Source organism: Apodemus sylvaticus, chromosome 8, assembly GCF_947179515.1.
Source record: "Apodemus sylvaticus chromosome 8, mApoSyl1.1, whole genome shotgun sequence".
NCBI lineage: Eukaryota > Metazoa > Chordata > Mammalia > Rodentia > Muridae > Apodemus > Apodemus sylvaticus.
In genome coordinates, this window is record NC_067479.1 from 75,782,315 (window position 1) to 75,808,146 (window position 25,832).

At 44.6% G+C, this 25,832-nt stretch overlaps 2 pseudogenes; one reads left to right on the forward strand and one right to left on the reverse strand.

Moving 5' to 3' along the window:
- LOC127691635 (angiogenin-like) overlaps positions 1-25,832 on the reverse strand; it is a 232,547-nt pseudogene that overhangs the window by 21,276 nt on the left and 185,439 nt on the right.
- On the forward strand, positions 11,519-15,999 carry LOC127691620 (ribonuclease pancreatic-like; annotated as a pseudogene).

The window sequence follows — 25,832 nt, forward strand, 5'->3', positions numbered from 1 at the left end:
GCTCTGTGTGGGAAACCCTCTCCTGTTCACTGGAAATAATCAGAGCCCTGCTGAGCTCTGCAGTGCCACTCCTCTGTGAGATCTGAAATAAATACAGGAAGGAGGAGAAAGAGAGGGAGGAAGGGTAGGTGGGGAGGGAGTGGGTGTAAGAGACACCAACTATTAGTCTATTTTAACAAACAATGTAAAACTTACCTTAAGGACAAGGAATTAATTGTTTTTCATTTCCCCCAGCTTCAAAGCCATTAACGTAAATACCCTCCCCCACCTCTGTTTACTCAAAGGCCCAGCTGCATTCTCAAAATTTAAACAACTAAAGAAGCTGGCTCCTTCCCTTTTCCTTCATTTTCTTTGTGTAGGTGATAAGAATGGACTGCAGCTGATATTGTCTTTCTAACACTGTCACCACAATCAAGTTCCTGGCCTGCTTGCTCTTCAGAGCACACTCCTTTGTTAAGAGAGAAGTTTTGCCTTGTCCAAAAACTTCATTTAGAGTTTCAGTCTCTTATTGTGACATCAAACTTCTTCTTCTTCTTCCTTTTTTTTTCATGCAGGGTGGAGGGAAGAGGGAGAAGATATTGAGACTTTTCTCAAACAGAAGCAGTAAGCCACAGACCAGTTAAGGGCTGGCTTTTCTGAAGAAGTGAGAGTCATCCTCAGGGAACAGAACTGAGGAAAGGTGTCAGGACCTAAAGCCCAAAGCGGGTCTGGGGACAGATGACCAAGTCTGAAGTTATTGGTTAATAGAAGGATCCATGTTTTCCAAAGGAGACAGGCCAAGCTGTCTGTGTGTCTCTATATTTGTCTCCTCAGGTGACTACCACCTTAACACTGCCTTCTATTCAATTTGCAAGAAGCACTTCTGTGCTCTGTCATCCTCCTTTCCATGGACTGGCCCAGCTGGGGGAATCATGACCGAGGGAGAATCAGGGCTTTGGTACTCACGAGGGCACAGGTGTGGCAAGGTAATAACAGACAGACACACCAGAACTGGTTTGAATCTGCTGTAACTTTACTTTTCCAGTCAGGCATATTTATAGTATATTGAGAAACAGGTCAAGGTTGCCACAGCTCCAGAAACATTCAAACAATTGCTAGACAATGTACATTTCCATCTTAATTAGAACAGTAAGTAGACATGACATGGCACCCACAGGAACTCTTGCTCTGTGAACCATGATCAAAAGCAGACTTAGGTCATGAACTTTAGACATGTGGTGTTCGAGTCTAACTTGTGGTTACTTAAAGTTGTGTTAATAATCAATGGGAGAACCTTCAGGCCAATTTGTATGTTATAAAGCCTTCTGCCATCAAAAGTAAGATTGCTTTAAGAATGAGCACATATTCATTACAAGAGCCCTCTGTACTGCCCAGGACAGCAAACACCAAGGTGGTCTGTCTCAAACTAATTTATCTCTATTATTTAAAGAATACTATAGGACCTTCTGCCCTTTGATGCTTTTACCCATCTGTTACCTACTTTATCATAAGTACCTGTATAAAGCAATAGCTCATCAGTAGTCCTATACTTTCTCATACGGTGTTCTTCCTGCTGCAAACTATTCATAACATTCCTTAATGTCCCTGTTCTTTGTGCACTACCTTTGCTAAGGCTAGTAATAAAAGGCAAAATCTCCTTTCACTAAAGTTGAACGTAAGTTCATTGAATTTAGGAATAGAAGCAGTAGGCATTATTGCCACATCCACTTTTCCTTCCATCAAAATACCAAGTTCTCCTTTATCAATTAACCAGCTTGTAGGCTAGGATCATGCTGTATAAAGAATTAAGAATAATAAGAAAGACACAGTGCAGAACTCATAACCCAGGAAGCACAGTATCATTGGAGAACATCAAGGCCCTTTTCAAGGCCAGAGGTGGGCACACTGCCAGGAACCTCCAGGGTGCCTAGCCCCAAGGGGCATTTTTCTCCTGTCCACCTTAATGATATACTGTCACGTCACACAGATGACACTGGAGTTGGTGTGGCACTCCTAATGGGGAACTGAAGGAAATCAGGAGATGGAGGGTGTGCAGTGACTAGAGGTTGCCAACTGTCCTTGAGATCTAGCTTCCTGAATGGAACGGTCCCGTGAAGCCTCTTGGAAAGAAAGAGGTGCACTTGAAGAAGTTGTCTTCCTAGGGCCTCCTTCCTTCTTTTTACTTTCTTCCTTCTTTCTTTTCTTTCTCCTTTTCTTTTTATTTCTTCTCTCTCTTCCTGTCCCTCTCCCTCCTCTTCCTCCTCCTCCTCTCTCTTTATTTAAGTTTGTGTGAACATGTTTTCTGTGGAAATGTGTGAAGCATTCCTGCATCTCCAAAAGCTCTCTTGGGGACTATTTGAGTCTGAGTGAGGTAGGGGGATGAGGGGACTGTGGCCATGATGAGGGGACATGCTTATGGGCAGGTGAGAAGCCAGGAGATGGATCTCAGTGGCCCTGAAAGAAGCTAACAACCTACTTCAAAGTCATGGAAGCCGTCACACCAGTCAGAATGGCTAAGATCAAAAACTCAGAAGACAGCAGGTGTCAGCGAGGATATGGAGAAAGAGGAACACTCCTCCACTGCTGGTGAGAATGCAAGTTGGTACAACCACTCTGGAAATCAGCCTGGCTGTTCCTCAGAAAACTGGGCATGACACTTCCAGAGGACCCTGCTATACCACTCCTGGGCATATACCCAGAGTATTCCGCAGCATGCAGTAAGGACACATGCTCCACTATGTTCATAGCAGCCTTATTTATAATAGCCAGAAGCTGGAAAGAACCCAGATGTCCCTCAGTGGAGGAATGGATACAGAAAATGTGGTATATTTACACAATGGAATACTATCAGCAATTAAAAACAATGAATTCATGAAATTCTTAGGCAAATGGTTAGAACTGGAAAATATCATCCTAAGTAAGGTGAAAGAACACACATGGAATGCAGTCATTGATAAGTGGATATTAGCCCAGAATCTCTGAATACCCAAGACACAACTCACATATCAAATCATTCCCAAGAAGATGAAAGGAGAGGGCCCTGGTCCTGGAAAGGCTGATGAAGCATTGTAGGCGATTACCAGGACAGAGAAGTGGGAGGGGGTTGATAGGGAAACCAGCAGAGGGAAGAGGGCTTATGGATCTTATGGGGGGGGGGGCTGGGAAAGGGAAAATCATTTGGAATGTAAACAAAGAATATAGAAAAAGAAAAAAACGGAGAAATGATGGCTGCTGAGATTTTGAAATAGGTTGCTTGCTCCTTTCAGGTCTACTGAGGCTTATCACCTGTATAGAAGCATACACTCCCCTTCATCCCACTGACTCATTCAGACTCATGATGTTCCCCCAAAAGAGGTTTTGGAGGTGCAGAAATGCTTCTCACACTTCCACAGAAAATGTCCCATCTCTGTTCTTCTTAGTGACTCAAAGTCATTAACAGGAGATAAAACATTATTCTACAATTGGAAGCAATAATTAGAACAAATATTCAAGTTTACTGGGCTACAGAACATCTGGATTTTTAAAAAGGAAGAGTAAGAGAGGAGAGAGAAAGAGGTAGGGAAGATAGGAAGAGCAAGACCATTTGCACAATGTGCCTAATAAAGGAGAAAGGAGTGAAACTCAGAGAGGAGAAACTGAGCCTTCAAGATAAAGGCCAGCTTTGCTGAATCTGTGCCTTCACTCCACACACCACAACAATGCCCTCCCTTATTCCTCACACCCCATCAACACCTTCCCTTAATCTTTACATCCTAACAATTCCCTCCTATGCTGAGGGTTTTGTTTGTCAACTTGACACAGGAAAAGTCATCAGAGAGATAGGATCCTGAGTTAAGGAAATGCCTTCATGAGCTCCAGTTGTATGGCATTTCCTCAGCTAGTAATCAGTGGAGGTGGGCCCAGCCCACTGTGGGTGTTGCCATCCCTGTGCTGGTGGTCCTGGTTTCTATAAGAAAGCAGGTTGAGCAAGCTACGGGAAGTAAGCCAGTAAGCAGCAGTCCTCCATGGCCTCTGCATCAACTCCTGCCTTCAGGTTCCAGCGCTGCTTAAGGTCCTGTCCTGACTTCTTCCAGGAATGGACTATGATCTGGAAATGTGAGCCTTATACACACTTTCCTCCTCTTCTTGCTTTTTTGGTCATGGTATTTTAGTCAATGCAATAGAAACCCCAAGACACCTCCCTTACTCCTCAATCCCACATTGGGCTCCCATACCCTCAACCCCACACACAGTGCCCTCCATTTTGACAGGCCCATAGATGCTCTTCCTTACTCCTTGCATGCCCCTAAATGTCCTTAGACTCATCAGTGCTTACATATAGATGAGAATCAGCTCTTGTATCTACCATGAATTCTATTACTGTTGAAGCCAGCGGTGGTGGGAAGAGGGGAGTCAATTCTCAGAAGATGGGATGTTACGATGGAGATGCCCACTCACCTCCTTCCCTTTGTTCTTCTGTACATGTTGGATTATTGCTCAGAAATTGTCCAGTCCTCTTCATGGTGAGCTGTACTGAAAGATCTTCACCTTTCTTTTATATCGTTATAATGATTAGTGTTTATACAGAAACATTTGGATTCTGGATAAAGACCACTGTCACCCAAACCAGAAAAACTAATAGGCTCTCTAAGATGCTTCAAAACCAAAATCCCCAACCTCACAGGCCTTCATGACCAGCACTAGAGATACAAATTGATTTTTATTTTATTTTTTAAATTTGAAACAGGATATATGTTTTCATTGCTGATCTCAAACTCACTATGTGGATCAAGTTGGCAAGCCTCCTTCTACTGATTCCTGGTGCTGGGATTGTGAGGGGGGAACCAGTCTGCCTGGACAAATAGTTCTTTCTTTAAGATTTCTTTATTATTGTTATTTATTATTTATGTATTCATGTGTGTATATATGTATATATATTTAAATAAATAAATAAATAAATAAATAAATAAATAAATAAATAAATAAATAAATGTGGTTTGCCAGCATGCATGTTTGCACACATGCAGACAATGTCCACAGAGAATAGAAGAGACTTTTGGATCTTGTGTTACAGTTGTGAGCTGTCACATAGTTATAGGGAATAGAATTCCAACCTGGCCATCAGGAAGATCAGTCAGTGTTATTAACTTCTGAGCCATCACTCCAGCCTTCCAGCCCTTGTTTGTTTCTTTTCAATCTGACTACAACAAAAAGCATTAGCAATCACAAAGACATGGCCTTCCAACAATGCAGAACTCTGATTCATTCCTTGGTCATGAGGCATGAATCTATGAATTGGTTCCTAGGCAATTCACCACTGTATTTGATCATAGAACATAAAAAAAGACTGTTCCAGTAACATTCAAGAGTACTTTTTTCTCTGATTTTTCTTCCAGACAAAGTCTCCCTGGTTGAAAATCCTGATGACAATGTTTACAGTGATGTAATGGGAAAGATGGCCTAAACTGTTATTGACATGATGGGTATATGATATGCAGTATTTTGACTTCACAAACATACACGGGCGCACACACATTTTTAAAAAATGGACTGTGTAAAACACAGGCTATAGCTCAAAATACCTCCTGCAGAATGTCAGGTCTGAAGGAAGCTCTACTCCCCTGAAGTCTGGGACCCATTCCCCTCAGCCAAAGGAACATTTTCTCATCACTGTCAGAAGAAACTAATGGTTATCTGTGGTGCCTATAGCAATCAAAATGCATGTTGGCCTCCAGGCTCCCTCCGTATCACAACTACCAGTTGCTCTTCTCACCCCTCACCCTATCCTAAACTTCTCCAGCTCCTGAGAGTCCCACCCCATTCCCTATAGCCCTGCACTTTGGCCCTGTGCTCTATTTTACCCCTCTTTCAGGGTTGTGTCTTTCTCCTCTTGTCTCATCTGTTCCTCAAGACTCTCTCCAAGCTTCTGTAGATGTTCATTCTACTTCTGTCTCTGCTCTGGACACTCCCAGGTGCCTCTGGCTGTTCTCTCCCTCCTATGAATAATAAGAACCTTCCCCTCCCCCATACCTTACCTTGGAGCAGTCCTGTCCTCGGTCTATACATCTGATACCGAGGTGCTCGTGTGCCAAAAGAAGCATGTAGCCTGTGGACAGTTATGATGACCATCTTCTCTAGGACAACAGAACTCCTCAGACTCTCCCTATTACTATCCAATCAACAAACATCTTCCCCTCTCCCCTTCAATCCTCCATTCTCCACCATCCAATGAAGAGGCAGATCTGAGTACTGACCTGTGATTCCCTAATTTGAAAAATCTACTCTGCACCCAAAGTAAATCATGCTCATTTCATTTTAATCTTGTGATTTTTTGGCTTACATAGGTGTAAGTGCATGAACTACTGGAACATGAAAGCCAACCCTGTGCCACATCAGGTCTTCATCACCTCAATGCCATGGCATCCTCATTCCTCCTAGGGATGGTGATTTTACTTGGAAACCATGTGAAAAACAGTCTTCAATTTCTTCTTCCTTGAAGAGCTTGTTCTTCTGGGCTTGGAAATGTAGCTGGTAGAGTACTTTCTTGCCTCACATGCATGAAACCCTGACAGTACACTCCAAGCACCACATAAAATGGGGCATGGTATGCATGGTTGTTATCCTCAAGTTCAGAGGTAGGCGCAGGACCAGCCTAAGTGCAAGATCAGAGCTGTTACAGAGAGCAGGATTCTGCCTCAAACAACCTTCTGTCCCAAGGTAAGACAGCGTATGGTTTTCTAAGTTTTAAATGCTGTCATTGCTTCACATCAGGTACAGGCTAGGGGAGTCATCTCACACACCTGGTCTCCTCCTTGTTTACAAGGGATCACTTCCCAGCTGGGAAAGAGGGAACCCTTTGATCTGTAAACCATATAAGTACCATAAAAAACCCTTTGTTTACAGGTCAGGATAGGCCTCCTCCCTACACTCAGGGTAACCTGGCCTCCCCTAAGCCATTTTATTGTGTATTTTCTCCAGAAAATGTTTGTGGTTTTGGTTTACCTTTAGTTCTGCTCTGATCCTACCTTGTATACTCCAGGCCAGGCACAGAAGATGACTGAAAGTGGACAGAAGTGGCAGGGCTCACCCTGGAGGTCTCTTCTCTGGCCAGGCATGTTCTCTGTCTTCCACAAACCTCCTAAAATGATTCTGGGAGATACTGGAAAGACAGTTTTATCCTACTACTCAGCTACCAGACTATTGAGACATTGGGTCCTGTCTTAGGGTTTCTATTACTGTGACCAAATACCATGGCAAAAAACAAGTTGGGGAGGGAAGGGTTTATTTGGCTTACACTTCCATATCACTGTTCATCATTGAAGGAACTCAGGACAAGAACTCAACAGGGCAAGAACCTGGAGGCAAGAGCTGATGCAGAGAACATGGGGTTATGGGTATTTCTTACTGGCTTGCTCCCCATGGCTTGTTCTACCTCTATCTTGTAGAACCCAGGATCTCCATCTCAGAGATGGCTCCACCCACAATGGGCTGGGCCCTCCCCCATTGATCATAAAGAAAGTGCCCTTCAGTTGGATCTTATGGAGGCATTTTCTAAATTGAGGTTCCCTCCTTTTAGATAACTGGAGCTTGTGTCAAGTTGACATAAAACTATCCAGTACAGACATCAATGAATAAGAATTTCCCCAGCCATTCCACAGCTGCTGCCAACATGCTAGGCTTCAAGGAAGCTAAGACTGCCTTTGGATGAGGCCCTCACTTCATCCTGAGACTAGCACCACACTGGCACTCCTCATAGTCACATGACTCTCTGAGCTCTCCTGCATCTGCTCTCTCTCATCCTGCATGGAGATGAAGTGAAAATCAGGATAAGACCAATGGCCTTGGTCTGGAGAGATGACTCAGTGGTAAAGATCATTGACTTTTTTTTTCTTTTTTTTTCTTGATATATTTTTAATTTACATTTCAAATGATTTCCCATTTTCTGGGTCCCCACTCCCCGCAAGTCCCATAAGCCCTCTTCCCTCCCCCTCTTCCTCCATTTACCCCTTCCTGCTTCCCTGTTCTGGAATTCCCTTATACTCTTGCACTGAGTCTTTCCAGAACCAGGGGCCACTCCTCCATTCTTTTTGGATATCATTTAATATGTGGATTATGTCTTGGGTATTCAAAGTTTCTAGGCTAATATCCACTTATCAGTGAGAGCATACCATGATTGATCTTTTGAGACTGGGTTACCTCACTTAGTATAATGTTCTCCAGCTCCATCCATTTGTCTAAGAATTTCATGAATTCATTGTTTCTAATGGCTGAATAGTACTCCATTGTGTAAATATACCACATTTTTTGTATCCATTCCTCTGTTGAAGGACACCTGGGTTCTTTCCAGCTTCTGGCTACTACAAATAGGCCTGCTATGAACATAGTGGAGCATGTGACCTTATTGCATGCTGAAGAATCCTCTGGATGTATGCCCAGGAGTGGTATAACCGGGTCCTCAGGAAGTGTCATGCCCAGTTTTCTGAGAAACCACCAGACTGATTTCCAAAGTGGTTGCACCATCTTGCAATCCCACCAGCAGTGGAGGAGTGTTCCTCTTTCTCCACATCCTCACCAACACCTGCTGTCGCCTGAGTTTTTGACCTTAGCCATTCTGACTGGTGTGAGGTGAAATCTCAGGGTTATTTTGATTTGCATTTCCCTAATGATTAATGATGTTGAACATTTCTTAAGGTGTTTCTCAGCTCTCAGAAATTCTTCATGTGAAAATTCTTTGTTTAGCTCCATACCCCATTTTTTAATGGGGTTATTTGGTTCTCTGGGTTCTAACTTCTTGAGTTCTTTGTATATATTGGATACTAGCCCTCTGTCGGATTTAGGGTTGGTGAAGATCCTTTCCCAATCTGTTGGTTGATGTTTTGTCCTTTTGACAGTGTCCTTTGCCTTACAGAAACTTTGTAGTTTTATGAGGTCCTATTTGTCAATTCTTGATCTTAGAGCGTAAGCTATTGGTGTTCTATTCAGGAACTTTTCCCCTGTGCCCATGTCCTCAAGAGTCTTCCCCAGTTTCTTTTCTATTAGTTTCACTGTGTCAGGTTTTATGTGGAGGTCCTTGATCCATTTGGAGTTGAGCTTAGTACAAGGAGATAAGAATGGATCGATTTGCATTCTTCTTCATGCTGACCTCCAATTGAACCAGCACCATTTGTTGAAAAGACTATCTTTTTTCCACTGGATGTTTTCAGCTCCTTTGTCGAAGATCAAGTGACCATAGGTGTGTGGGTTCATTTCTGGGTCTTCAATCCTATTTCATTGATCCACTTGCCTGACATTGTACCAATACCATGCAGTTTTTATCACTATTGTTCTGTAGTAAAGTTTAAAGTCTGGGATACTGAATCTCCCTGAAGTTCTTTTACTGTGGAGAATAGTTTTCGCTATCCTGGGTTTTTTATTATTCCAGATGAATGTGAGAATTGCTCTTTCTAGCTCTATGAAGAACTGGGTTGGGATTTTTATGGGGATAGCATTGAATCTGTAGATTGCCTTTGGCAAGTTGGCCATTTTAACTATATTCCAGAGGTCCTGAGTTCAATCCCCAGTGACCATATGGTGGCTCATAACCATCTGTATTGGGATCTGATGCACTCTTATGGTGTGCCTGAAGACAGTGATAGTGTACTCATATACATAAAATAAATAAATCTTGAAGGAAAGAATGAAAGAATGAAAGAATGACCAATAGCCACAATAAAGCAGCTGCTCTCAGAGTTGAACTGTTCTGGTCTGAGTTGTTTGCTAAGGCTCTGTCCAAGGCTAACACAAAGCTCCATCTGCAGTGTAGGAGCTGGTTCTCAGCTCCTGCCTCCTCCATTGCTGCTGCCCCTGCAGAAAAGAAGAAAGTGGAAGCAAAGAAAGAAGAAATCAGGGAGTCCAATGATGGATGATGATGTGGGTGATATGGGCTTTTGTCCTTTTTAATAACTTTTGTTAACATGTTTAACTAAAGGCTAAACCTGTTAAAAACAAACAACAGCAAACAACAAAGAGTTTCCCAAGGAGTCTTGTGCTGGGGAAAGAAAGGCTGATAGGGGCCCTGTGCTAGTCAGAGAGAGGAGGGCAGGACAGGAGGGGGGAAGAGAGAGAAGAGAGAGGAGAGAGGAGAGAGAGAGGAGAGAGAGAGAGAGAGGAGAGAGAGAGAGAGAGAGAGAGAGAGAGAGAGAGAGAGAGAGAGAGAGAGAGTTGTCCCCTAGAAAGAGGCTTCATGCCATTCTGACAACTTGTTTGTTTGACCACCTTGTAGGACAGACTGGAGCCAAAACAGGGATGGGTCAGTTATGATCAGGATTGCTTATTTATGTATACCTTTTGTCCTCCACTTAAGCCTAAAATTCACATCAGGACCCTGAAGGGGGACTCGGGGTCCTTGGATTCTCTTTATTCCTTTTCCCAATTAGAAACGTTGAATATGCTGTGTTTCTCTGCTTTTTGATATTGTAATTTTAATTGGCTGCATTTGGCTTAGTAAGTCAGCCACAGCCCAGACTAACAACTCCACTAGTACTGGAAGCCTTCAAGCTGCAGACAGCTTGTCATTCCTTCTCCAAGAGAGGCACTGATGGGAGATCTGGAGTTCAGTTTGATTCAGCACCATAGAGAGGAAGGGCTTCACTCTTCTGTGATTGCCTGGATCTCTGTGTGTCCTTTGTTAGCCTCCAGGTTGTAAATGGTATAAACTACATGTTCATAAGTTACAAGGCTTTGTGAAGGAATGTGAAGTGTATGTGTCCTTGTCCCTGTAGCTGCTCTGCTGCCCCTTGGGAATCAACACCTGAGGCTCAAATGGTGTTTTCTCTTTCCTTGGCAGCTTTGGGGGATTTCCCATCCAAGTTTACAAAGCCTTTGTTTTTGTTATTCAGATAACATTGATCCAGAGTTACTCCGCCCATTTTTCTTGGAAGTCAACCCCTTGGAATCCTTTTAAATTCCACACCACAGAGACTGTGTGACTGAAGAAACTGGCTTCCAGTTTGTCCTGGAGTTCAAACTAAAAGTTTTGGTAAGTGGCCTAGAGGTGGCCTCTGTAGTTATTTCTGCTTGAATGTTAGAATTCAGAGAGTCAAGGCTAGTTAGTCACTCTGAGTGACACCAGAAAAGCTGGGCCAGGCAAACCCCTGAAGGCCAGGGCGGGTGGAGGTATGGCTAGGTCAAATATAAAGAATAAGTAGGTTGGGGAGGACAGTGTTCCCTGGCAGGCAGAGGAAGCATGTGTCTTTAGAATAAAAAACCAAACCCAGTGCACTGCCATAGTTTAGGTGACATAGCCTACCTCCTAGAGAAAACAATGGCTTCTCTTCAGTAAGTAATGAAGTAAAACAGTGTCTCACTTGCAAGGTCTCTCAACAAATGGAAATCTTTCTGGCTTACCCAAAAGAATGGGACAGTCGTGGGGGTGCTGAGGTTGGGGATGATGCTGGTGGCTGCAGGGGGTGGGGACAAGGGTGGTGGGGGTGGGGGCTGTTTGGAAGGCTGAGATGGTGGTAGTATGCTGGGGAGACTGAGGGGGGAGTGTTCTGGGGAGGTGGGGGCATTAATGTGTAAGATGTGTAAGGAAGCTGAGGTGGGAGTGAAGGATTTAATGAAGGATGATGAAGGAGTCAGCAGGATGAGGCTTAAAGGTGGTAATATAGGGAGTTAGTGGGAGAGAGAGAGAGAGAGAGAGAGAGAGAGAGAGAGAGAGAGAGAGAGAAGAGAGAGAGAGAGAGAGAGAGAGAGTGGAGGCCGGCCATGACCACGTGGGGGGGGGGAAGAGCCCCAGGGGCAGAGAGGTGAGAGTATGTGGGAGAGCAGAGAGCAAAAGAGAGAGAGGAGGGGCAAGTAGCCCCTCTTATAGTGGGCCAGATCTCTGGGGCGGGGCATACCTGGCTATTGCCAGGTAGGTGTGGGGTGGAGCTTACACAAAACCCCAACAGTCCCCAATTTTTGGTTAATTAATAAAAGAAAAAGAAAAAGAAAAAAGAAAAGAAGTGACGGCACATACGGCGAAGCAGGAATAGGGTCGTTGTTGTGATCTGGCTGCTTCATGCTGACATTGGGGTGGCGTGTCTCTGGGGAACCTAGAGAAAGGGGTATGGGGGGTGATTGTCCAGTCTCAGGAGGACTGGCTGCTTCCTTGCTGTCCAGAATTTGTAGAGCCATTTGAAGATAGGTCAGGAGAACAGGTCCAGTAGAAGCTGTCTGCGTCTGGAGAAGCTGAGAGGAGATTGGAGCATCTGAAGGTTGCTTCTCTGGAGCTGTCCTGGATATGGCAAAGGCCTGGACTTAACAAGATGTTGGAACACATTAGTATAGTTAGGGAATAAGACTAAGTACATTTGGGAGAAAGGAAAATTTTCTTAAGATGTACAATTGAAACCCAGAGGAATCCCACCCTTTGGAAAGGTAGTAAAGTAGGAACTTGGGCAGACGTACTTATCTGGATGGAGCCTACTTGGTCCATGAGCAGTAGATTTGGGTAGGTTTCCTGTAGCTAACAAGTTTATTAAAGAGATAACAACATGAGTTAACCACATGAACAGTCTTTAAGATGAGCCTTTGTAGATCCGAAGGAATAGAATTGAAGGTTGGGACAGTGACAGAGCAAGAAGAGGAAATATGAAGCATTTAATGGAAACAGAGTTTAGGTAAGGAGATAACTGTCTAGCTGTCAATGTAGTCAGAAGTCTGAGGAATAAACAATAACTTAGCAGTTATATTATTAAAGAATGACAGATTCCAGTAGCCAGCAGTTCTTTGTGGTCTCTGGTCTCCATGGCAGCTTTGGCTGTCAGTCTGGCTTTTAAGCACAGAAGATGCACGGCTTTTCTCTGTGGAATGGATACCCATGACATGAGAAATGGCTTACCTTTGTTTAGCTAAGTCATTTGACTCAAGGTATCCGGTTTTGTCCACTGCACTTTCAGGCAGCATCCTGTGGCGGTGTCCATCTTTCTTCTGAGACCTCCTGGGAGAAGCTGTCAGGCCTTTGGGAATTCTGTCTGTCTTAAATCTAACAACAAACTTCTGACAAGATTGAGCGCAAGATAGGAGAGCAATAGTTAAAGAGAGACTAGGAATGGAAATCTTAAGTAGCTTTGACAGGTTGTATAGGTAGAGGAAAGTATATTGCCTTGGTTAATAAAGATGCTAGGATCACAGAAAGAAAGCTGGCAGCAATGGATAAAATTGTGGTGTCTAGGCAGATTTAGGCTTAAATTTAGTTGTTAACATCAACTTGAGCACACAGCCTATAGGAGCAAATGACCTAAGGGTGTGGGAACACAGATGGGAAGCAGGCAGCGCAAAGAGAAGGCTTAGACCAGAGATAGATAAAAGCTTGAATGTATAGGATTCGGTCCCATTTACCGGATTGCTGACAGTATGTATTAAGATCCCTTAAAACAATTGGATCTAGGGTGCCATTAGGTGGCCATTTTGAATTATTGTCTGGCTTTGAGTCCAGACCTTATTGTAGATGTTTATTAGTTTAGAGACTTGAGATTTTCCAGGAGGCATCCCAGTAGGGTGCCTGGAGGTATCGGCGAAGACACTATTACCCATCAGGTGTGTGGGGGCATTGTTATATCACAATCGGCGTACCGAAGAGTGTATATAACAAATAACGGCAGCTAAGCCAGAGGGTCCAGACCATCGTGGGGACTCCTGGGAGCTGAGGCAAAAGCCGGAAGAAGTATCCCGCCTGGCCAGGGTTTGAGTGAGCGGCTGGAAGCCAATGGGGGGAGACTCAGGATTACTTATGGAGTGGGGGACACCTGGGGTTATGAGCGTCGTAAAACGAGTGTTAGCTGAGGCGGCACCTAGGTCCAGAAGAGACTGGCCGGATCCCTTCTGAACTTAAGAAACCGTCCAGCCAACCGAAAGACCTTACCTTTTTAGGCCTTAGTGTTTGCTAAGGGAGTGCAATCCGATATCAGGGAACATGGAAGCCAGTGTGGACCTGTGGACCGCTTAGCTATGGGACCCGGTCCCCCAACCTTGCTTTACCTGCCTGTGCGTGGCTGCAAGACCAGTCATGGACTGTAGTATTAACAGTAGAGGACATTGGGAGACCACGTAGTGTAGAAGAGGGAAGACAGGGTGGTAGGGAGAAGCTGTAGAACTGTGAAAGAATCGGGTAATAGAATTGATGGGGACGTGGGCTGTGGCTAGGCTTTTTCAGGTAAAGGCCCTAGAAATCTGCATTGTAGCCAGCAGAGTGGGACAGTATGGTGGTGGGGGGTGGGGTGCAGCCACTGGAAAGGGTGCAGGCTTGCTGCGGCGAGGAGGCAGCATCGCTCGTCAGGGATGGAGTGCAGCAGATTCTGAGAGTCTGGAGACCGCACCATGTGTAACACTTGCGTTACCAGAACCTGGTTTGGCTCTGATGGTACACTGTCAGCGAGAAAACTGTAGCAGGGAAAGTTAGTACAGGCTTGCTGCGGTGGTCTCTGAGAGCCGAGGGGGCACCAGTGATTGTGCATGCTCGGGGCGGAACTTCCTGTCAGCAGCGGAAGTAGGAAGTTAGGTAGCACAGTGGCTGGGAAATAGCTTGTTTCGTATCCTAGCAACGACGTGGGAGGAGCGGAGGTGCCGCAGAAGCAGCAGTGGTGGCTTTGGCAGTAGTTCTGGAGCAGGAGGGGGGGTCTGGCATGGGCTCCGGCGGCGGCTTCGGCAGCAGTTCTGGCGAGGGAGGGGGTCTGGCGGTGGCGGCGGCGGAGGTGGCGGCGGCGGTGGCGGCTTCCGCAGCAGTTGAGGCCTCGGGAGCAACCGCTACCGTGGCCAGTGCGCCATGAGCCCCGCGGGCTGCCAAGCCAGCGCGGGAAAACAAGGGAAACCAGTAAAATAAATGCTGTTGTAAGACACAGGAGTGAATTAGATAGCCGAGCCCGGTGGCACTCGCTGCGCGGGGCATTGTCGCTGCACGCCTCTGAGTTCTAGCGGGAAAGAGGGAGGGAACAGAACAGTGCGGTCCTGCAGGGAAACGCGGGAAGTGCAGAGACTTACCCATTGGTGGAAGAGGCTTAATATCCCATGGTGTTTCTCGTTCCCGGCCAACCGCACCAATGAAGGATTCAATGAAGGATTTAGCAGGATGATGAGGCTTAAAGGGGATAATATAAGGGGTTAGGTGAGTGTGGCTAGGCGGCGTGGGGGAAGGTGTCCAGGCGGGCCCTTGCCTGGGCACCTCTGCCCCTGAGGGACCACACACACACAGACATGGTATAGAATAGAGTTTATTCAGAATAGGGGATGGGAGTTAGTGGGAGAGAGAGAGAGGGAGAGAGAGAGAGTGGAGGCCGGCCATGACCACGTGAAGGGGGGGGAAGAGACCCAGGGGAAGAGAGGTGAGAGTATGTGGGAGAGCGGAGAGCAAAGAGAGAGAGGAGGGCCAAGTAGCCCCTCTTATAGTGGGCCAGATCTCTGGGGCGGGGCATACCTGGCTATTGCCAGGTAGGTGTGGGGTGGAGCTTACACAAAACCCCAACAGGGAGAGTCTTCTGTGGAGACAGAGGTGGGTGCTGCAACTCTTCTGAGCATTTGCCCTTTTTTCTCTTCCTTTCCTTTCAGCCTCCTCCTAGCAGCAAAGCTACCATGGGTCTGGAGAAGTCCCTCATTCAGTTTTCATTGTTTCTCCTGGTGCTTGGATTGGTCCAGCCTTCCTTGGGCAGGGTTCCTTCACTCATGACATTTGAGCGGCAGCACATGGAACCACATGGTTCCTCCAACAGGAGCCCCACCTACTGCGACCAAATGATGAAGCGCCGGAATATAACAGAGAAGTGATGCAAGGAAATGAACACATTCATACATGAACCCTTGGCAGATGTCCAAGCTGTCTGCTCCCAGGAAAGAGTCACCTGCAGGAAGCCCCAGATGAACAACTGCTACAAGAGCAGCTCAGCCATGCACATCACTGACTGCCACTGGAAGCCCAAAACCACATATCCCAAGTGTGAATACCGGACCAGTCGCCACCAGAAGCATATCATTGTGGCCTGTTCTGGGAACCCCTTGGTACCAGTCCACTTCCATGCTTCTGTGTAGGGCTCAGCCTAGGCCAAACCAGTGAGATGTCCCTGTCTCCCAGCTTCATCCTATCAACACCTGCCTCCCCTTCCTATCATTCTTTCTCTAAAAGAAGTAACTCCAGTTAGGAACTCCATGTGACAAGACATGCATTCCTGTCTTGCTCCCAGGCCCGTCTCTTGCCATAGACAAATGAAGCAAGATGGCCCTCACCAGAATGTGTCCCTTCAATATTAGACTTTTTGACTTCAGAACAAACAGCCAAAAACAATAAAAATCTGTTCATTATAAATTGCTCAGTCAGAGGTGTCCTTTTAGGGCAGTCACAATGGAGTAAGGACAAAGGGCAAGTCACCTCACTCATTGGTCCAGATCTTTCTCACTCCTGGCAACTTTAACTACACTACTGACACTAGACTTTTCTGTCTCTCCACTGATGATTCGTTCTTTTCATATATAATAAAGTCTAACATCTATTTCAGCACTCAGTAGTCACATCTACTGAAGAGAGTCCTTCCATTAAGAGAGCCAAGAACATTGCCTTTGCCTCTGACTTTCAGTGATCTTCTTCCATCTGTGTTTCACTTTGCACTTTCTCTTTCAGTGTGAGACAAATGCAGCAGCCAGTCTTGCCTTCAGGGGCTCCTTCCTACTCTCTTGATTCCTTAGCCTGACTCAGACCTCATGGAACAAATAGAAATGAGTGAGTTTGGGGAGGGGAAGACTTCAGTTTTAATAACCACAGTAGAAATTCAATTGTAATGATGCTTTTGGGAAATAGTCATGAAATTGGCAGTCTTGCCCAGGGAAGATCCAGCATTCATGGTAGGGTTCTGCATGGAAGGTGTAGAGTGAAGGTATGTTTCTGTAGGACCCAGCTGCCAGCACTCCTGGGACAAACTGTACAGTTCCTCTGCAGATTAGTCAGTAGTTTTAGGTATATTTGGATTTTCTTTTACTCTTGTACTGGAGATTTTTTCCCTGTCTTGTAATTCTTTAACTAGCAGAGAAAATGAATCTGATTAAGGCTCCCAGGTGGGAACATGTCTGTTCCTGTGCCTCTCATTCCTCCACTGAAACACACTTTGACTTAGTATTTTCTTTTTACAATAATTTCAGTTTGACCTTAGTACAGTATTTTTGACTCTTTGTCCTGAATTTGACTTTCTTCTGCCATCTAGATATTTGTATTCTCTTAGAGTTCATTCAAGGAAAAGAAGCTAGTCCTTGTGGAGTAGAGGTGGTCTGGATCACTAGGACTACACCTCTGCCTCCTGCAGGCTCACCCTGAGGCACAGAGCTGAAGCTATTCCTACTGTTCATGCTGGTTGCTGCATTCTGGGGTAACAAGTAGCATAGGGCTCAGCATTGTTCATGGCTTGAAAACATTAGGGTCATGCCCTGGATCACGCCAAGGCAGGGTGATGTACAACAGGATGAAGATCTTGCTCCTGGACATGTCCCAAATGACACAGTCCCCCTGACTGAACAACAGAAGATGGAAAAAATGTGGTGGAGTGGAGTCATGCATGAGGCAGAGAGAAGCTGAATTCCAGAGGCAGTGGTGGGGCAGGTTTGGGAGCACAGCTGAAGCAGACAAAGGAGCATGCCATTGCTGAGTGGAGCTGGTCCTCTGCCACCAGGAGACTCAGGTCACAACTGGCTTGCCTCACATGCTGCTGCTCACAATGCTTGCCCTGTTAAGGGGAGGAGAGCACAAAGCCTCAGGCTGCCTGCAAGCTGCAAACAGCATGGTGGTGCCTGGGTACCTGCAGGGAGGCCCCCACCAAGGGCAGGATACTGTATAGCAGCACTGAGCTCTTGCAGGTTCTGTCCCAAGACACACTGCTTACCTTCATAATCATCCTGTCTTGGTGCAAAAAGATATCAGAGTGAAGGGTGGTTTGTTTTCTGGCTTAAGCCTCCTCCTGAGACTTCCATAATTAGTGCTATTGCTGGAAACCACAGTGATGTCCATGATCCATACTGCAGCCAGGGCCAATGTCTGTGATGCATGTTTCTTCCAGACACCACATTGATGTTTGTCATCTGTGCTGCCTTCTGAAACCATGTTGATACCTGCTATCTGAGTCAACCCACTTCTTCAAAAAGAAACAGCCCAGCCATGAAGCTATTGAAGAGAGTCCTTTAAAAATGTGATAAAGTTGATGGCTTCTGGTGAGGGATAAGGAAGGACTTAGTTTTATTTAAGAGGCTGGTCACTGGGAGTTTGACCAGTCTCCAGTGAATATACAGGAAACATAAATAGGACTTGATTTTGGGGGTGGGGAGTAGGGGAGATAGGGTGGTGCAAAAGATGAGGGTGACAGGGAAGGAATAGGAAGGAGTGTGATTGAGGTACATTTTATTAAATTCCCAAATAATTAATAAAAGCATTATGTTGGAATGAAAAACAAATTTATTCAGGAGTTTGTGTTTTGTTTGAACATATTTTAAGGTGTTATTTATTTTGTGGAGTGGGATTCTTCTGGCTTTTTATTTAAGTTGTTCTTCTGGGAGATTACTGTGTCTTAGGAATTTTTGGAGGAGGCATGTTTTCCAGATTTGTTTGTTTGTTCATGTTACTTGTGGTTTATGACCAGCTCTTTCCATCTGGGGTTAGATTACTAGTCAAGTTTTTGTTTGTTTTTAGCTCAGGTAACCTTTCTTCCTTCAGAAAAGGTGCTTAGAAGAACAGAAGTAAAGTTTCTGTAGAGTTGAGGTGATGTTTTCCTTTTAAATTGATGTTTAAGGCTTCATCCCCAAGGCTTGAGAACCGTTTCCAATAAAAATCACTATGCAGGGGCTGGAGAGATGGCTCAGTGTTTAAGAGCACAATCTGCTTTTCCAGAGGTCCTGAGTTCAATTCCCAGCAACCACATGGTGGTTCACAACCATCTGTAAAGGAATCCAGTGCCCTCTTCTGGTGTGTCTGAAGACAGTGTAAATAAAACTCATATAAATAAAAAAAAGAAATTAAAAAAGATCACTATGCAGCAATAAACTTACCTTAAAACTAGGGTAGTCATTTGCTCACTCCCTCAGAAACAACTCTTCTCAGTTTATAAGGAAAACTAAGTTGTAGTTACTCTGTCAACCCTGAAAAGTTTTTGCTTATGACAAGGAATTTAAAATTTTTACCATCCCTTACCTGGTAAAAGGTTTGTTTATACAAAGTTTAAATTATGTAAATTGATGCACTCTGGATCTTGAAATGCTTGCCCATTCTTGCTTCCTTTAATTCCCTTTGTGCCAATTCTTTTAAAACTAAGCAACCATGAAAGACAGACACAGGAGCTCAGTCAATGGGGACAGGGCGCACTCTGTGGGTTGGCTCTTCCACATCAGTGAGCAGCTCGCCCTCCTACTGAAAAGTTTGCCTTGTCAAGAGGATTTTATTGGATTGGTGGCACTTTGTTTTGGCGCCTGAGCTTATTTCGAACAGCTCAGAAAGGGAAAGCAATAGTATCTCTCCTGTGTGCTGGCCTCTCAGTTACTGTGGATCTGCCTGGAGGATAAAGAAAAGCAGCTAGGAATCACAATGGCATCAGTAGTTAGTGTTAAGTGGGAAGTAGAAAAGAGAGAAGTACCTGGAGAGAAATGGTAGAGGCAATAAAAAAGAGAAATAAAGAGTGAAGATAGACTGAGTGGTAAAGATACACCCTCAGATACTGTAGGCCAGGCTCCATCCCTCAGTAATTTGAGTGACCAAGACTCTATATATCAGTAAAGGGGAAAGGAAAGGAAAGGAAAGGAAAGGAAAGGAAAGGAAAGGAAAGGAAAGGAAAGGAAAGGAAAGGAAAGGAAAGGAAAGGAAAGGAAAGGAAAGGAAAGGAAAGGAAAGTGTTTGGGGGAAAGTGAAGGGAAAATGAGAACAATTTACAAAAAAAAAAAAAAAAAAAAAAAAAAAAAAAAAAGAAAAAGAAAGAAAGAAAGAAAAGAAAAAAGGAGAGGAAAGCCAGAAAAGATAGAAACCAGACTAGGGCCGGGCATATGCCCGACTGATTGACAGATAAGAAAAGGCACCACTGATAGGTAGGAGAGAAAGCAGAGATGGCAAGCTTCCAGCTTCTCCATCACCTTGCTGATCTGAGGCTTTTGCCCTACTCTCCCACAACCAGCGACCCTTTACAGCTGACTGGTCCAGGAAGGTCAGACATGTCCAAGGTGGATCCTAAACACATTTACCTGCCCAAAGTTGTATGGTAATAAGCTATTCTTTCTGTGTTTAAACTGATCAAACAAAAATTAGGGCAGTATATTAGTCATGGTTCTATAAAGGGACAGTCTCTCTCTCTCTCTCTCTCTCTCTCTCTCTCTCACACACACACACACACACACACACACACACACACAACACACACCAGCTTTTAATAAATAGTAACAACAGCTAAATTGCACCTGAGAAATTGTGAAGGCCTGGGTAACTGCTGCCTGACCAGTCAGCCATTTTATGCTGTTATTACTGTTACAAGGGAACTTTCTCATATGCTCTTATGACTGGTACTTGGAAACTTTCTCATGCCTGAGTTGATTGCATATTCTACTCAGTCCTGTGCTTTGGTGGTCTTGGAGACCAATCATAATAGAAGTCAGTTAGAACTGCTTTGTGTAGATAGTCACAATAAACTTGGACTCAAAAGCTCAATGAGAACTGACATCCTATGTGGCATAAAGAGACATGTACATGGGGAACTGATAGACTGGTTGGCAAGTTGGGACATGGATGCTAGGCAAGTCAAGTCACTCTGCCATGGTTGAATGCCCAGCCAATGGGAACAGGATGCATGTATAACAAAGATATCTTCCTGAGAAAATCCCCATCCCTAAATCCTGATTGGCAGAATAATTTGGCATACATGTTTGTGATTTCAGGCTTAAAAGCTCTGTAGGATTCTGGCTGGGGGTCACAATCAGCTTCTGAGTCTGGTTTACAGTCCTGATCATTTAGTCTTGGGGCAAATGCTCAATAAATTATCCCTATCTGACTGAGATTGGTGTTAGTGTGGTTTGTGAAACTGTAAGCTAGTCACAATTAAACATTTTCCTTAATAAGAGTTGCCGTGGCCATGGTGTGTTCTCACAGCAATAAAGGCCTAAGACACAGAGGGACTAGCTTACCATTTTAGAGGTTTAGTCCATTATCATCATGATTGTAAGCATGGCGGCATGCAGGGAAACATGGTGATGGAAAAGGAACTGAGAGTTCTACATCTTGATCCCAAGGCAGCAGAAAGAGAATGTGTTCCACTCTGGGCATAGCTTGAGATTCATAGACTTTGAATCTTGTCTCCAAAGTGACACACTTTCTCCTACAAGGCCATACCTTCTCTGACAAAGCCACCTTCTAACAATACCAATCCTTTTGGGACAAGCATTGAAACACAGTCTATGGGAGCTATACCTGTTCAAACCACCTGAGAAGGTCAACAATATAATAGGTACAATACAACCAGATGAAGCTCCCCCCCCCACATCCATTGATTCCTGTCAGTGTAAGACTTCCTCCCTTCTGGTGCCATCTATCAGGAAATCAGAGACGGCCTTGCTACAGGAATTCTCCCCTTCTCTGAGACAGGAGAAAGGACCCCTCACTCTGCCATATGGGTGTGAACTCTCTTCTGAGACCCTGCTGCACTGCAATCTGTCCATGGTGTTAATAACTCTTCTTTTTTATTGAATTGCTTACATAGTGTACCCCAAACGCCCTCCTGAATTCCAGTCCACAAACGTTCTAGCCCTAGAGATCTGAATTCAAGAGTTCATGCTTGTATGTTGAGCACTTCACCAAGAAAAACCCATCTTCCAGGGTCCTAAAGACAAATGTCCTAATGAACCAGTAAATATTATATGCTCATGTATGATTAACAAAATAAAAGTTTTGGAGTTTTGGAATTAGGAGGTGGCGAGAGAGATGTGTCAGTGGTTAGGACTTAGTTGCTCTTTCAGAGGACATGAGTTTGGTATACAACACCACATTAGGTGTTTCACAACCACCAGTGACTCCAGCTTTTGGGGATATAACACATTTTGGCCTCCACAGGCACCCTCACACATATGCATCCCCCCACATACACACATATGTATAATAAAAATGTTAAAACTACTAAGAAATATTATTATTCTGTGTATCTGTACTGGCTGGTTTTGTGTGTCAACTTGACACAGGCTGGAGTTATTACAGAGAAAGGAGCTTCAGTTGGGGAAGTGCCTTCATGAGATCCAGCTGTGGGGCATTTTCTCAATTAGTGATCAAGTGCGGAGGGCCCCTTGTGGGTGGTGCCACCTTTGGACTGGTAGTCTTAGGTTCTGTAAGAGAGCAGGCCGAGCAAGCCAGAGGAAGCAAGCCAGTAGGAAACATCCCTCCATGGCCTCTGCATCAGCTCCTGCTTGAATTCCAGTCCTGACTTCCTTTTGTGATGAACAGCAATGCAAAAGGATAAGCTCAATAAACCCTTTCCTCCCCAACTAACTTCTTGGTCATGATGTTTGTGAAGGAATAGAAACCCTGACTAAGACAAATTGGTACCAGCATAGTGGGGTATTCCTGTGACAACCTGACCATGTTTTGGGGAGGACTATGGAAGGACTTTGGAACTTTGGGCTTAATGATCCATTGGGTATTAAGAGCCCTGTGGAATGTTCTGTAGGAGCTTGGAAGATAATGTTGAGAACATTGCAGAAGATGGAGGCCTGACTTGTGAAATTTCAGAGGGAAGATTAAAGACTCTTATCAGGGCTATGTTTCGATTTTGAAGATTCTGTGGTTTTGGTTAGCTGGGACTGAAGAATCAGCTGTAATTAACAAGATACCAGAACCACAAAATCAAACCTTTGTGTTACTGGGACTATTGATGCTGGTTAACTGGAGCTAAGAAATTAGCGGTGATTAAGAAGAAACCAGCATCACTGAGGTGAAATCTTCTGGGAAGTGTTTTCTGAGAGCACAGAGAGTATGTTCCAGAGATAGCCACAGTTGTATTTTGTGCTGTGGCTGGACTTGGTACTGTGTAAGAGTCACCCAGATGGTACTGGTTTTGAAGGCATGAAGGGGTCATGAAGAGCAACTGAGGCTCTTGGCACAGTGAGAGGCCACAGAAGGCCATTGGTGAAAGTGCAGCCTCAGTTGCAATTGATGGCCCAGGACTTGAAGGGGACATGCATAGGAGCAGAGGCTTGTCACCATGAAGAGAGCCTATGAGAGGCTATTGGTGGGGCTTAATTACAGTGGAAGATAGCAATGTTTTGGAGATGCCAGTACCATGCAATGACCACCAAGAACAGCAGCAGCAGTGGAGTACAGGCAACTGGAGCCTAGAAGACAAGCTATGTGCTACAAAGGGCAGAGCTGGAGAAGTGACCCAAACCCTTGGAGGAGCCTGGAAGATCATGAGTTGGATCCCAGATATTGAACCATTGGAGTTTGAGTTTTGCTTTTGGTTGTGACTATGCCCTGATATGTTTCCCTCTTGAAGGAAGAAAGTATTTTAGTGGAGCCCACAGTTAAGAGACTTTGAATTTTTAAAAGACTTTGAATTTTAAAGATATTGGACATTTCAAAGTGATTAACCTTTTAATATGTAAAGACTGTGGGACTTTTAATGTAAACTATATCTTGGGATGAATAAGAAAGTAAGGGTTGAGGCTTAATAGTGATGCGTTTGTGTGTCAAGTTGACAAGGGGTCAATTGTATTGGCTGGTTTTGTGTGTCAACTTGACATAGGCTGGAGTTATCACAGAGAAAGGAGCTTCAATTGGGGAAGTGCCTCCATGAGATCCAGCTGTGGGGCATTTTCTCAATTAGTGATCAAGTGGGGAGGGTCCCTTGTGGGTGGTACCATCTCTGGGCTGGTAGTCTTGGGTTCTATAAGAGAGCAGGTTGAGCAAGCCAGGGGGAGCAAGCAAGTAAGGAACATCTCTCCATGGCCTCTGCATCAGCTCCTGCTTGAATTCCAGTCAGGACAGGACCTCAAACAGGGAACCTGGAGGTAGGAACTGATGGTCATGGAGGAGTGTGTCTTACTGGCTTGCTCTTTTTGGCTTGCTCCAGCTTTTATTTTTTTAAATAGAACTCAGGGCTACCAGTTCAGGGACGACTACACCCACAATGGACTAGGCCCACCCCCACTAACTACTAAGAAATGTCCTATAGCCTTGTATGCAGTCTGATCATATGAAGGTGTTTTTCTCAATCGAGGCTACCTTCTCTCTGATGACTTTAGCCTGTATCAAGTTGGTTAAAACTAGTGAGCTCAACATCCTAGGCAGGATTATTGTTGATCAGGCAGTGTTTATGTCTCCCACATTAATTACAATCTGATGTCCGTCTTGAGGGATTTTTAATAGATTTATTTTTATTTATTTTGACTATGTCTAGGTGTGTGGCTACATGTGGTTATGTGCACATGAATGCAGGCGCGATCAGATACTACAGAGTTGGAGTTACAGATGGTTATAAGCCTCTGATATGAAAACTAAGAACTGACCTTGGGGCCTCTGGAAGAGCATCAAGTGTTCTTATGTACGGAGCCCTATCTCCATTATCCTTAAAATCTGTTTCATGTTAGACATCTTCTCCAGTCAGGGAGAGCAAATGGTTGGAACACTTTTCATGTATTTTTTATCAAAGTCAAAATAAAAATTCCAAGCCAAAGGATAAGAAATGGGAAAAAAAATCTCACAATATCCTGGACTATGAGCCAGAGACTAACATATTATTTGACCCAACAGGTTAGTTATCTCCTGTCCTCTGTCCTGCACTTCCATTTGGCTAGAAGTAAAGGTCCCACCACAATGATTGTCCAAGACTTGCTTCTACCTCAGCATGGAGGTATATTGCAAGTATGCGGATGCATACATAAAATATACCTTGAGCCTAAATATAAGATATTCACATCTAGCAAAACTTCATATTACATGAAACTGCATTGCTCACACCAATGCACAAAACAAACTCGACACATATAATGTGTACATGTATGGCACAAAGTAGAATAACAATTTATTCATAGATGGGAAGATCATTAGGTTTGGATAGGCATAAAGATGATGATATCAGGAAAAATCTTGGATAAATCAAGAGAAGATGCTTCCATGGTTTGGCTGTCCAATGTCTTCCCATGGGCTCCTGTGTTAAAGACTTATTTGCCAGTTGGGTCATGAAGGCTGTAATGACTTTGGCAGTGGATTAATCCATTGATGAATTCATAGATGAGTAGATCTGGAGGCCCACCTGGAGGCGGTAAGTCACTGGAGCCACCATGGTCTTATCCGGTCCCCATACTCTTCCCCTTCCTTCTCTTTCTACTTTCCAGCCTGGATGAAGTGAGGCTCTTCCACAATTCCCCACCATAATGCTCTGCCTCGCTCTTCCCCACGGACAGCAGAGCCAGACCGACAACCAGCCCAGCAATGAGGAGGCAAGTCCTCCCCAAATGCTTTCTCTCATGAAAAAAATGTGAATAAATGTGGGCAAACAAGGGAGGAAAGTTGTCATTTCAGGCAGAGAACCCATAAGCACAATTGTAATATCAAGAATCAATGTGATTGCCAAACACTGGCATAAGATTGCAAAGCAAAAGAAACAGTAATTATTGTAAGCAGGGGTTAGAGGGTGAGGGATAGATGGGGGATGGATGAGGGAGGTGGGGCTGGGGGAGTGAGAAGTATGTAAGGATGAGTGGGTGGAGGATAGGGGTGGAGGGTGGGTTTTGGGAGGGTTTGGGGCAAGGAAGGGGGTGGGGTGGAGGATTGAGGGGTGGAAATGGGGTGACATTTGAGAACTACTTGCTGCTCTTTCCAAACCATCCAGAGCTGGTTAGACTTTCTACAATAGGATGGGCTCGGGAAC